Source organism: Lissotriton helveticus, chromosome 12, assembly GCF_964261635.1.
Source record: "Lissotriton helveticus chromosome 12, aLisHel1.1, whole genome shotgun sequence".
Taxonomy (NCBI): Eukaryota; Metazoa; Chordata; class Amphibia; order Caudata; family Salamandridae; genus Lissotriton; species Lissotriton helveticus.
Window position 1 is genome coordinate 128,977,280 of NC_136073.1, and position 13,173 is coordinate 128,990,452.

Consider the following 13,173-nt stretch of genomic DNA (forward strand, 5'->3'; position numbering starts at 1 on the left):
TGCGCGATGACTTCACACGTCGCGTTGATCAGCGGTGATAGAACAGTCATGCGCGAACTCTAGCGTGTGTATGATGCTCGAGGGTTGAAGTCAATTTTCAAAAGATGCCAGTGAAAAAGTAAGTAATCCACTGCAGTTTTCTTGTAAAAGAAACAATTTTCAGTTTCCGCTTCCCTTAAATTAGAAGTACGATTTTCCGTTTCCGCTTCCCATAATTTTGTAGTATTCCAGCACTGTTCGTTTAAACTTGATAGCGCTGTAAAATCCAAGGAACGGTAAAATCTGAATAAAGTTGAAAATTTCTTGTTCCACCGAGGTTCCTCTTACGCAGGTAACAAAGCTCCCGCCCGTCGCCAGTGTAGGGAAGACACTTATCACACGGAAGATAGTTGAAAGCAGACAAGGTTTATTCCGTTCCTTCAGTCATCTAGTTCAAGTCAATAATAACGAAAACGAGACATGCTTTAACAGTCTGCATTCTACATGTTTAAAACATAACATAACGTCTCCATAATCACGCCCGTGTCACGAGCTGTCAGACATAGCTGAATGCTCGTGACACGGCTCGTGTGAGCATATGTACAATCCCTACAGAAAGAGATTAAAATCTTAAAGATGCTGAGCAACACCCGGAGAATGTGCCAAAAGTCACACGTAGTCGGCAGGATTCGAACCTGCGCGGGGAAACTCCAATGGATTTCAAGTCCATCGCCTTAACCGCTCGCCCACTACTACCTTTTGTGATGAGTCACAATGTGCCCTTTGAACCCTCTCTTCTGTTACCTGGAGTCCGGACAGTGTTTAGGAATGTGATTTGATGCATAACTCTTTGAACGCTCTGCAGTTCTCGCTGTGAATATGTTCTAATGCACCAATTATTTCACAGGGCTCTGGTGACTGCATCCACCCCCTTGCCCCAGATGGGCTCAGGTGAACTGCTCGACTCCCTTCAAAGACAGCTGCGAATTTCACTGATTGTCCTTCATTTCACAACTCTTAAATCCCATCCTTTGGTGTTACTTGAAGGGGCATCTAATGCCAGCAGGTGGCGTCTGAAGAAGTCCGGCTCATGGGAGTCACTTTTAATGAGAAACTTTAAATACAACATTCAAGTGGGCTCACTCTGGCAAGAGGCTCAGCCTCACTTGTCGCGGCAGGAAACTGTCATTGCATCCAGATATGTGATACAAGTAACATCATACCTACAACAAGTCAGGACTATTTGCTTTGTCAATGGTTGTTAGTTGCATAAGACAAATAAGCAGCAACTATCGCTTTTGTATATAATATTGAAAAAGCTTCCACTTAAAGCCCCGGTGACACCATGACAATGTTGCTGCTCCTGAGTTTCAAAAAGAAGGGAAATCCAGAGATAAAATGACTCTTGAAAGGATTTCCCTTCCCCTACAACGCTCACCTGGCAAGATGTCATGCCGTCACTTCTACACTAGTGAGAAGTGAGCAGTGTGAGCACGCACACATGGATGTGCCTGCTGTCACTGCAGTCTGGAAAAAATGGACCGCTTGTGCCAGGGACAAAACAGAGCCCGATATAGACCCATTTGGAGGCCTCCTTTAAAATACTGCCGGTGCTCAGCACAAGTGATACCCGGCCCACTTAAAGCCCTGGTGATAGTGAAGCACCAGAAGCAGGAGAACAATAAAGACACAGCTGGAAAAGCTCCACCTTGTGCCAGGGATGCATTAAAACCTGTATTAATGTTGGGATCAAAAAGAAGTTTAGAAACATTTCTTAAAAGTATAAGTTTAAGATTCACCGTATTGCCCCGGTTACTTACCGGTAATCTTCATTACTCCAAGTCCTTGTCTTCCTCGCCACAGTAATTACCCATGAGCCTCTGGCTAACACACAGAAACTCCAAGCATAAATCGTTCGATCTAGTCTCCCTCTCCCTCCTCCAAGATGGCCCCCAGTGGCTCCAGACAATCCCACAAAGGGATACAGAAACACCAACATGACCTAAAGAACCAAGCCACAGGCATGAAGCCACCAACAGGGTCGGGAGGGAAGGGAAACTATACTGTGGCGAGGAAGACAAGGACTTGGAGTAATGAAGATTACCGGTAAGTAACCGGAGCATTACCACCTCGTCCGTCTTCCTTGCCACAGTAATTACCCATGAGCCGATACCAAAGCAAATCAGCTTCATGTAAGGAAAACAGGCCACGCCAGCAATGCAGCGGAAACATTTGTTTAATAACAAGAGGCAAAGCAACCAAAAAGGACAACCTCTCAAGTAACCCCAGCAGATAGAACAGAAGAGGCAAATGAAACAGAACCCCCACCCCCAACCTGAAGGGGGTAATGGGACATGAAGGTATGAGGGGATGACCAAGTAGCAGCCCTGCAAACATCCTCCATGGAGACCCCCTTGAAAGCAGCCCATGGCACAGCAACAGACCTGGTGGACCGACCTTGAACCGTAAGAGAGGGAACCTCAGAAACAGAACCATAAGCTAACAGAATGGCCTCTTTAATCCAACGACTGACCGTGGAGAGGGAGGGTTTTAGGCCCTGACGCGACTGACCAAAATTGACAAATAAATTGTCCACCTTACAAAAGGAAGATGTGCGTGACAAATAAATCAATAAGGTACGACGAACATCCAAGAGGTGCAAAAGGCAATCCTCATCCGAGGATGGATCAGGGCAAAGAACTGGAAGAACCACCTCCGAAGACCGGTGAAAATAAGAATCCACCTTAGGCACAAATGTAGGATGAGGGCGCAAGACCGCACGATCCGACAAAATGACCAAAAATTGGGCAGATCTCAGGAAAGCCCCCAACTCCCCAATATGCCTGGCAGAAGCAATGGCCACAAGAAACACGACCTTGAGCGTCAAAAACTTCAAGTCCACCGACTCCAACGGCTCGAAAGGAGCCAACTGTAAGGACCGCAACACCAAAGGAAGGTCCCAAGGAGGAGGACACAGGATAGGACGGGGACGCCTGAAAGACAGAGACTTAAAAAGACGTGCCACCAAAGGAGAAACCGAAACCAAAGGGAGGACATGAAATGCCCGAATGGCGGCCCACTGAGCGCGAAGAGTCGAAATGGCCAAGCCCAACACAAACCCATCATTCAAAAAATCCAGAATGCGAGCTGGGTCCAAAGAATCCACAGACAGCCTGCGACCCACACACCAAGAAGCAAAATTATCCCAATGTTTAGCGTAGGACTTCAGCGTAGAAGGCCTTCGGGACTGCTGAATGACCCCAGCAACAGTCAAGGAACACCCACCACGCATCAGCAAATCCCTCTCAAGAGCCAGGCCCGCAGACCCAGGGACCTGAACACCGGCAGAGGAAGAAAAGGCCCAAGCAGAGGGTAAGGAACAAACGGCAAGGCCCACCCCAGAGTCACAGCCAATTCCAACAACAGTGGATACCAAGAGCGACGACACCATCCGGAACCACCAGAAGGACTAAGGACCCCTCCCTCCTGATCTTCTGCAAGACCGCCGGAATTAGGGGAACAGGGGCAAAGGCATACAAGAGCCCCCTCGGCCAAGGGAAAGACAGAGCATCCACTCTCGAAGCATCCCGGCAAGGCATAATCGTGCACAAACAGCAGACCTTGGCATTCGACTGGGAAGCAAAGAGGTCCACGATCGGAGACCCAAACATCCTCACCAACCTCCGGAACATCAATGTTGTCAGGGACAAAGATCCCATGGAAGGAAACACTCGGCTCAGACAGTCCGCCACAGTGTTCTCCCGACCGGGAGATGCCAGATTTAAATCCGCCCAAGAACAAATCCAACGCCCGAGGCAACTGAGGGAAAGAACTCTGCAACCCCCTTGATGGTTGATATAGGACATCACCACCTGATTGTCCGTCCGGACTTGCACATGGTGACCCCAAAGAAGATCTGAGAAGGCCAACAGACCCAAAAGAACAGCCTTCAGTTCTTTGAAGTTGGAGGAACAAGACACCATCGATGGAGCCCAAACCCCCTGGGCCGACGAATCCCCCACAGTAGCACCCCAACCCAGCAGGCTGGCATCTGTAGTGAGAACACGGGTGGGAACAACCAGAAACGGGCGGCCCCTGGACAGATGACCCTCGTCCAACCACCAACCCAGGACCACCCGAACATCCTCGGACATAGGAATCAAAACATCCATATCTAGGGAACAGGGGTCCCAATGCAACAAAATGTGGGACACCACCGGATACATGTGGAGGCTAGCCCACGGAACCGTCAATAAAGACGCGGACATCAGACCCTGAACCCTCAACCACAGGGTCACAGGATGAGAAGGACCCAACAGCAGGGAACAAACTGCAGACATCAGGGACAGAATCCGACCAGGGGGCAGGAACACCATCCCGAACTGAGTCCTGAACAGAGTTCCAATGAAAGTCAATTCCTGCGCTGGAACCAGGGAGGACTTCGGCACATTCACTAGGAATCCGTGATGCTCCAGGACAAAGCACACTCTCTGGACATGCAACTCCGCCTTAGAAAGAGAATAAGCAGAAATCAAAATATCGTCCAGATAAGGAAAAACACTAATGCCCTCCCCATGCAAATGTCCAATAAGAGGAGCCCAAATCTTAGTAAAAATCCTGGGAGAAGAGCAGAGCCCAAAAGGTAATACCTGGAACTGGTAGTGACGACCCAGGACGCAGAACCGGAGAAACCTCTGAGAGTCGGGGTGAACAGGCACATGCAGATAAGCATCCCTCAAATCTATCAAGGCCAGGAAATCTCCCTGAGACACCAGAGGAAGGATCAATTGAACCAAAACCATTTTGAACTTCTGGTGAGGAATGAAAGTATTGACCCACTTCAAGTCCATCACAGGCCTGAGATCCCCCGTGCGTTTGGCCACCAGAAACTGAATGGAATACACGCCCAACCCCAACTGATCGTTGGGCACAGGAATCACCGCATGTTTGACCACCAGGGAATCAATGTCTTCCAAAAGCGCCATCCGTCTTAGAGGGTCTCTGGGACAAGGAGTGGATCTGAAACAGTCTGGGGGAGTCTGGGTAAACCCAAGACGCAAACCTTCCGAAACCACCTGAAGCACCCACTGGTCTGACACAGTCTCGCGCCAGGATTCCATGAAGCAAGTGAGGCGACCCCCAACTGGACCCACACCAGGAGCGATCCAGTCATGACTTTGAAGCAGGAGAGGAGGAGGCAGAAGCACCGGAGAACCGGGATTTATCAAAGGAAGGAGCACCCCGGCTCGCCCCGTCCACGAAAGGGCTGACCAGCACGACCCCTCCTAGAAGGACCAAAAGCCCTCTGAGATCCAAAGGAACGGAAGCGATCAGCCCGTTCAGGAGCAAGGAGTTTACGGTCCTCCGCCGTCTTCTTCACCATCTCATCTAAAGGTAAACCAAAAAGCTTAACCCCAGAAAAGGGGATCTTCATCAGGAGACTTTTCTGCGCAGCATCCGCCTTCCAGGAGCGAAGTCACAACTGACGTCTCACAGCGACAGATGACCCAGCCGCAGAAGCCGCCACCCCCAATGAATCAAAAGAGACATCAGAAAGTAGGCGAACCTGCTGCTCCATCATAGCCAGAGTAGAAGAGACATCCTCCCCCCGGTCCAACAATTCCGACAGAGATTGAAAATCCTTAAGCAAGGATTGGATCGTGTAAGACGAATAGGCCGCCGCCCGTATGGAAAAGTTAGCAGCCGCATAAGTGCGCTTCACCGCACCATCCACCTTCCGATCTACAGGGTCAGCAGGAGAGGAATCCTCAGAAACAACAGTCCCATGAGGCGACATACTGGCCATCAAGGAATCCACCTTGACCGAGGAAGGAAACTTCACAGCAAAATACTGGAGAGGATAGCGTTTATTTAGAAAACGCGGAAAGGACCCCTTGGCCACATCCTTCCATTCCAACTCCAAAACCTTCAACACTGAAGAATGAACCGGCAAAGACTCAGGCTCAGGACGTTGATACTGGGAGAATAAATCATCATCAAGAGGGGACACAGAATCAGGAAACACAAAATTTTTGCGAATGTGTCCAAGGACCAACTTAAGATCCGCCCCCTGCACAAAGCGACTCTTCAACATCCTCCTCAGCGTCTGAATCAAGAGCAGGAGCGTCATCACATCTGGCCCTTTTATCAGCAGGAACAGGCCCTTGACCCTGCAAGGCAGCAGCCACAGCAGAGTTAATCATTTGTTGCAACAACTCCATAGAAGGAACCGTCACCCCAGAAGTGGTGTGATGTATTCCTATAGGTTCTGTATCGATCCCCCTATTCCTGACCCTGTTCTGGTTAATACTTAACTAGCAGCCGACCCACGGTGCAAAAAAACGTTATCTGATTAAGCCACACCACGGCACAGAAACGTGTTATCTGATTAGGTAATAACGCATGCCATCTAATTAGACACGCACTATTCCTCCAGCCCCTGATAAGGCATACGGAGTTCTCAAAACAAATCAAACCTATGACAACCTGGGAAAATCCCTGCGGCCATTGTTTTGATTTCACCGAGAACTTCAGCAAAAGAATGTGCGAACAAGCCCGTTCGTATGACATCCTTATTGACGTATCCATGTCCATCCTTACGTCAATCTCGACACCTTACAGGTATAAATATTACCGACGTTGCCTTAAGCAAACACATGCGGTGGTGACGAGATCGGAGCAGCGAGACGCGCTGAGGAGCCCAGCAGAGAGCGAAGCCCACACGCGCTGCCCCGCCTTCCTGACGCGCTGAGAACGAGACGCTGCTTTTCTCCTGCCGAGAAATCCAGCTCCGGCGCGTCCAAGCAGCCCTCGCAGGCAGCTGGAATATCAAGACCAGAGACGAGAGATACCAGCCCTCAACCATTCTAGATCTCAGGTACAGAACTGAACCACCCCTTACAGAGAATTCTTGAGTCAGTCACTTGGCAAAGCAAACTTAAACTTAAACTGCTACTTATCTACTCCCGCCCACGTATTAGGCTTAGGTCAGGTACACTGGGGTAGGCGTGGTTAGAAGCACCAGTTGAGTACGATTAGTCAAATGTATATATGTATGTATCTATTTTATCAGTTTTAAATATCATATGGCTTAGAAACCATATCAATGCTTCTGCAGTATTATTTTATACTTCTGCTTTTATTGTATGCACTTTACTTAACCATAAGTATCGCAATAATATCGATTCATTTCTCTTGTACGAGAAAAGAGACTGATCAATAAATACCATCTTTTATTGAACACGCCCGTCTCTTCCTTTTCTCTACAATCTGGTGAAACTAAGAATGCACGTACTGACTGAGTAAAATAAGTTGTCTTTTTGTTTTCACACGACTCTAGAGATACACTCTTGATTAGGGGAGAGCAAAGTTGTCATGTTCTATGGTTGTCAGAAACTAAATCCCTTCTTGTCTATCCAGGGAAGTTAAACTCCTCCTTGTCTATTCGAGAAAGTTTCTAGTGAACTCTGAGCTAGCTGGCAAAACCAAAAACTTTAAGTCTAATATCGTCAGTAGAAGACCTAGTTAACATCTGCCCTAGGTCTATACTATTGAAGATATTATTCCAATGCGCAGAGCCTATTGGGATAATAGGAACTACACTACATGGCGCCCAACGTTTGGATAGGCGATAAAACTAACGCAAGACATTAGAGTAACTCAGTCGTGCTTTTTCACACAGAACCCCTTTTTTCCCATAATACTCCAAAGACGTCTGGAGTGGGTGAAAGGTCATATCCGCCAAACCTCGCAGGAGGAGACTCCTATGTATGGTTCTTGGTTTAGTCAACGTTGAAGGATACACTGTTCCAAAATATTGTGCATCTAATCTTTGTTTCCATAGAAACTTGATCTGCAAACAAACAAAAATAACCTTCCTGTCGGTAAAATGGTAGACAGTGATGATGAAAGGGAGACAGCTAGACTAGCAGCTGAACTCCTAGCAGCTGATAATACTCTGCTACAAAATGACCCGGGTATAAAACTCATCCCGGTCAACATAAGAAAATCTATAACCTTAAAACTTATAGAAAATGGACTGACATGGAGAGGTGGTACAGTCATATTCGTAATTGAGGCACACGAATATCGGCAGACAGAGGTATTCTATTCATGGATAAACTTTCCAGCAGCGAACGCTGTAACAAAAGAGTTCCACTTTTATAAAATAGAGGAACCACCGGATACCTACACTCCTTTCGAGGAGGTAGAAGTACCACTCAAATTCCAAGAGCACCTGCTCTTGTTTGATGGCGCCCTAAAACATAATAATCACATCACCAGGCTCGGTCCACTAGGTAGACCAGGAGCAACGTGGCCGGTCCTAGCCGGATATACACCACATCCAGACATTGAAGAAATGCCTACAGCAGAGCTTTTAATACAGCTAAAGCAACTAATCAAAATACATAGACAATTAGTCCAATATGTAATGCGGACTTCAACAATCCAACCAGCAAGTAAAATTCCTCAGCTGACCCCTCATCAGGGTAACACAAATAAAATTACACCACAGAACATACAGTCCTGTCTAGGTAAAGTACCCGCAAAACGGGAACAAATACCTTTCTGGATAGCACAAAAAATCACCCAAATAGAGGCGGTGTTTCCAGACACCACCCCTGTGGATAAACACAGGATTCTGACTATCTGTCTTCCAATGGGAATCGCACCACACATGGAGGACTGTGACACTTGGGGTACAGTCTTTGCTTCCATATACACAAAAACACATGGTGTACCATCAATGTCAGTAATACCAGATGTGCTAAAACAGATTCAAGATGAATATGGTCCAGAACCCGCTTTAACTCTTGGTATGAAATTACTGAAAGACTTCAAGCAGGTCTCGGCTATATTATTAGCCAACATAAAGGGAGAAGCAGCAAACGTGGCGATCCGCCAAAGGTTAAAAGAGACAGATATAGCAGACCAACCAACTGAAATTGCCAGAATCATAGAGAAATCCTATGAAGAACTAGGAAGAGATAGTCTGGGTGGAATACCGGTAAAACCTCAACTGATTGAAAGTCCTGAAAAGATATTTATTAAAAATAATTTAAACACTCAAAAAAAGAGCTGGGATGGAAACAAACAATCCAATCCTAAAGAAAAAAGATTCCAGTCCAGAGGAAGGTCTCCTCGGCGGAGAGAAAGATCTCCGAACCAAGGACGCAGGTCTCCCCAAAGTGAGCCCTCTGGGAAAAAATACAACCTTAGAAATAGGGATAATATAAAAAAACCTGATAGATATCAAGATAATGATACACGTCCCTCTCAATCTTTTCAGACTTCCTCGCAGAAATCGGAAAGAAGAGGACGATCAGAACACAGGGAAGAGCACGTCAAGTCCAAAGACAAGGAACCTGCTCATCCAAATAAAAAGTTACAATTTCCAAAAAAGAAGGTAGCCAGTATTAAAGTAGTCAAAGATGCCGAGAATACTGAGGACACAGCTGAAAAACGGAGAATGGGCTCAGACAATGCTAGACAGCGCAGCAGAAGTGAGCATAGCTCGCAAAGTCCTTATGAATCATCTGGAGACAGTGGACACGAATGAATACATTCAGGTGGAAACTGCAGATACCAGAGTTAGCAAACCTCATAAAATATATGAAATAACATTACGTATAGAGGGGGATAAGACTAGAAAAATAAGGGGTCTCTTTTGGGATAATCTCTCCCAGGGCTATGGCATCCTTCTAGCTGAACGAGACTGGCCACCCGAGTTTGTCAGGGAGTGCCCTCATGGCGAAGAAATAATTATGCCTGCCTTCTCAAATCATATTCCAATTCATAAAAAATATACACTTGCTAGGAAATGGGCAGTAGCTCAAGCTCCTGCTTTATATAAAAATCATGTAGGATGGGATGAGGACTCTCCTCCTCACAAAATCCAGTTAAAATCACAACCTACTGCACAGAGGCAGTACCCAATTAAGCAAGAAGCTAAAAAACAGGTAAAAGAGATCCTAGATCAACTTGAATACCAGGGGGTGATTGAAACTTGCACCTCACAAATGAACAATCCTTTGTTTCCTGTCTCCAAACCAGACAACTCATATCGTCTAGTTTTGGATTACAGGCACCTTAACTCATGTTGCAATACTTTTGCAGTACAAAACTCACATAGTGCTGCACTAATGAATAACATAGTGCGCAAAAAATACAAAACAACATTAGACATCTCTAATGGATTCTTTTGTCAAAATATAGCACCAGAGAGCAAATATTTGACTGCATTCTCGGTAAATGGCTCGCAAAAAAGTTTCTGCCGTTTACCCCAGGGGCACAAGAACAGCCCAGGATTATTCTCAAAGAGAGTAACAGAATTACTACAAACATACGATGACGAGGCATTATCATATGTCGACGACATTTACTTAACAGATGATGACTTGGATACTCACTTGAAGAGAGTGAACACCATAATACTTGGGTTCGCAGCAGAGGGTTACAAATTCAACTTTAAAAAATCAAGAATTGCCCATCTAACAGTCCTGTTTTTAGGATATGAATTATCAAGTGAAGGCAAAAGCCTGGCTGACAATTTCCTAGAGAAATGTGCTGTACTCCAAGCTCCTAGAACACTAAAAAACTTACAATCAATTCTAGGCTTCCTAAATTTCGGAAGAACATACATTGCAAATTACGCAGGAAGGGTCAAACCCCTTTATGATCTAATAAAACCAGATTTTAATAAAATCAATTGAACTCAAAAACACACAGAAATGTTGAGATCTTTACAAACAGACATGCTAATTAAAACAAAATTAGAAACACGTGATAACACACGTAATCTTGTGATTCGAGTCATCCCAGAAAGATGCGGATTCACATACCTGACCTCTAATGAGGGAGAAAAGGTACCAATTGCATACAAATCACACTTGTACACAGAAGCTGAAAAGAAGTTCAGTATTAAAGAAAACACTGTTCATGCAGTTCAAACGGCTATAGCAAGAGAAAAAGACAACGCTGACGGTAGACGTATCACAGTCAGAACAGCGGAGTCAGCCTTTGAGGCATTAACAACCCCATGTAATTTACCAACAACAGCGTTGAATCCAGAATGGATACAATGGGAGAATTCAATTACAACGGACAGAGTAAAATACTACTTTGATCCAGAATTAAAGGAATTAAAATATCTAGAATATGAAATGACATACCCTCTGCCAATCGACATTCTGCCTTTACGACAGTACGCCTGTGTAATACATACAGACGGGCATGCTCAACCCTCAGTTTGGGGAGAGCTGGCTTACAAGGCCACATGCGAAATTGTAAAAGAAGTGTGGCGCGGAGGTAAATTAAGACCTCTACTTACAAAAACACACTCAGTGGAAAATAATTCAGAAGAACAAACTGAAATAATAGCGTTGAAAATGGCGCTAGATAATGCCGATCGCGAATTCCCGACACTTATTGTGTGCGATTCGTATTACTGCGTCAAATCATACAATAATGATTTACAGAAATGGATTCAAAACGGTTACAAAGATGACACAGGTGCAACAATAAAGAAAAAAGTGCTTTGGGAACAAGTAGCTCTTTTACAGAAAGAACTACCAAAAACTCACGTGATACATTCAGTGAGTCATCAGCGTGATGGCGTTCACGTTGCAGGGAATTCATTGGCTGAGAAAGCCACAACGGCAGCAACTGAATCGGCTTCCGTAGTCAAAAAAAAGCGTGCAGTAAAATACATTGACGGTGAAACAGTGCTGGCAGTAAAAACGTCATCAAAAGGCGACTGTTCGGCGCTACCGATCAATTATCCACTCAATTATACATACATAATCGATGCAAACTCAGTCCCTTTTGCTCGAATCCCTGGAGTGGGGGATAGGGTGATTCCAAACACGGACAGGAGAGGCTTGTTAATAGCGGACGCACATATGGGTGAAGGTCTCAGACACCTTAAACAAAAAGATTCTCTGGAAGAATTACAATCAGTGTACTGGTGGCCAGGCATGAGCCTGCATCATCAGATTTTTGTAAAAAACTGCCCTGATTGCAATAGAGATCGCAGTGGCGAGCGAGGAGGACTATTACCATGGCACTTCGCTCCAGAAAAACAACAACAATAAGAAAATACCCATAAAAAAAAAAGCGTTATATTAACATAAAAGCCTAAATTTCACTTGTGATGTAGACCCCAGCACTCGGCTGACGTCTGGACTGGTATAAAAAAGATTAGCGAGTCTATAATGGCATATACGCTAGAAGCATGCTACGTTTGGCTGAATGTTTTTCCTCTTGCCCTAAAGCGTATGAAAAAACATGGCCAAATGAGCATAGCATAGCGGGACTCTTCTCACTTCCTACCTGAGGGAACGGGATGGTGTAAAGAAAAAACCAAAGGCATAAAGCAATCTATAACAGCGAAGGTATTAGGTTCGGGAGCTGGGTGGGTCAAACATCTAATAAGTGTCCAACGTAGTCTAAATAACCTGCCAAGAAATTCTCTGAGGGGATTCAGTCCGTACAAATTATTGTTTGAAAATAGAATGATGGTCTTAGATCTTGACAGTCAGACTTCAGTGGTTAAAGAAAAAAGCTTTGATATCAAAGATCGTTTGGCTATTTTACAGGACTTAAACGAAACAAGGAAAGACCTGAGCAACATAAAGTTGAAACAACAGCCAACGACCACTGAAGAAAAACCACCTGTCCCAGCAAGACCTGTCTGGATTCCAAAAATCGGGGATCTAGTCAGAGAAAAGATCGCGGTAAAGAAGGAATTTGGGCCTTCTTACAGAAAAGCAGTTCCTGTCTTGTCTATCAACGGGACAAGATCAGTAGTACTACCGCCCCTTGCTGGTAAAAAGGAGAACAGAGTTGTATCAATCGACCTGATAAAACCACAATCATGTGGCCGATAACAAACAGTAGGCCAAGTGGACTCCCGATGAGTAGCAGAACACCAAGGTTTGCTACAAACACAGAGGTTCAATCTAAGAGGCTACTCACATTTGAAATGCCAAGAGAACAACAACAAGGACTATGCAACAACGCTATGGAACTTAAACCTCTAAAAACCCAAATAAAAACATTTAGCAGAGACACACCAATCTACAATGAAGTAATAAATGACTATGCTGCTGCAACAAAACACACTGATAAAGCAAATATCAATCCTGAAGCAATTGGAACAATAGACAGAACGGCTTCCGGTTACTTCATCAACTT

General features: G+C 45.3%; 1 non-coding gene across 1 annotated transcript; it reads right to left on the minus strand.

Annotated features, from left to right (window-relative positions):
• Nucleotides 1–653: 653 nt before the first annotated feature.
• Nucleotides 654–735, minus strand: TRNAS-UGA (transfer RNA serine (anticodon UGA)). Its single transcript has one exon. It is a non-coding gene; the product is annotated as a tRNA-Ser (tRNA).
• Between the last annotated feature and the right edge of the window lie 12,438 nt (nucleotides 736–13,173).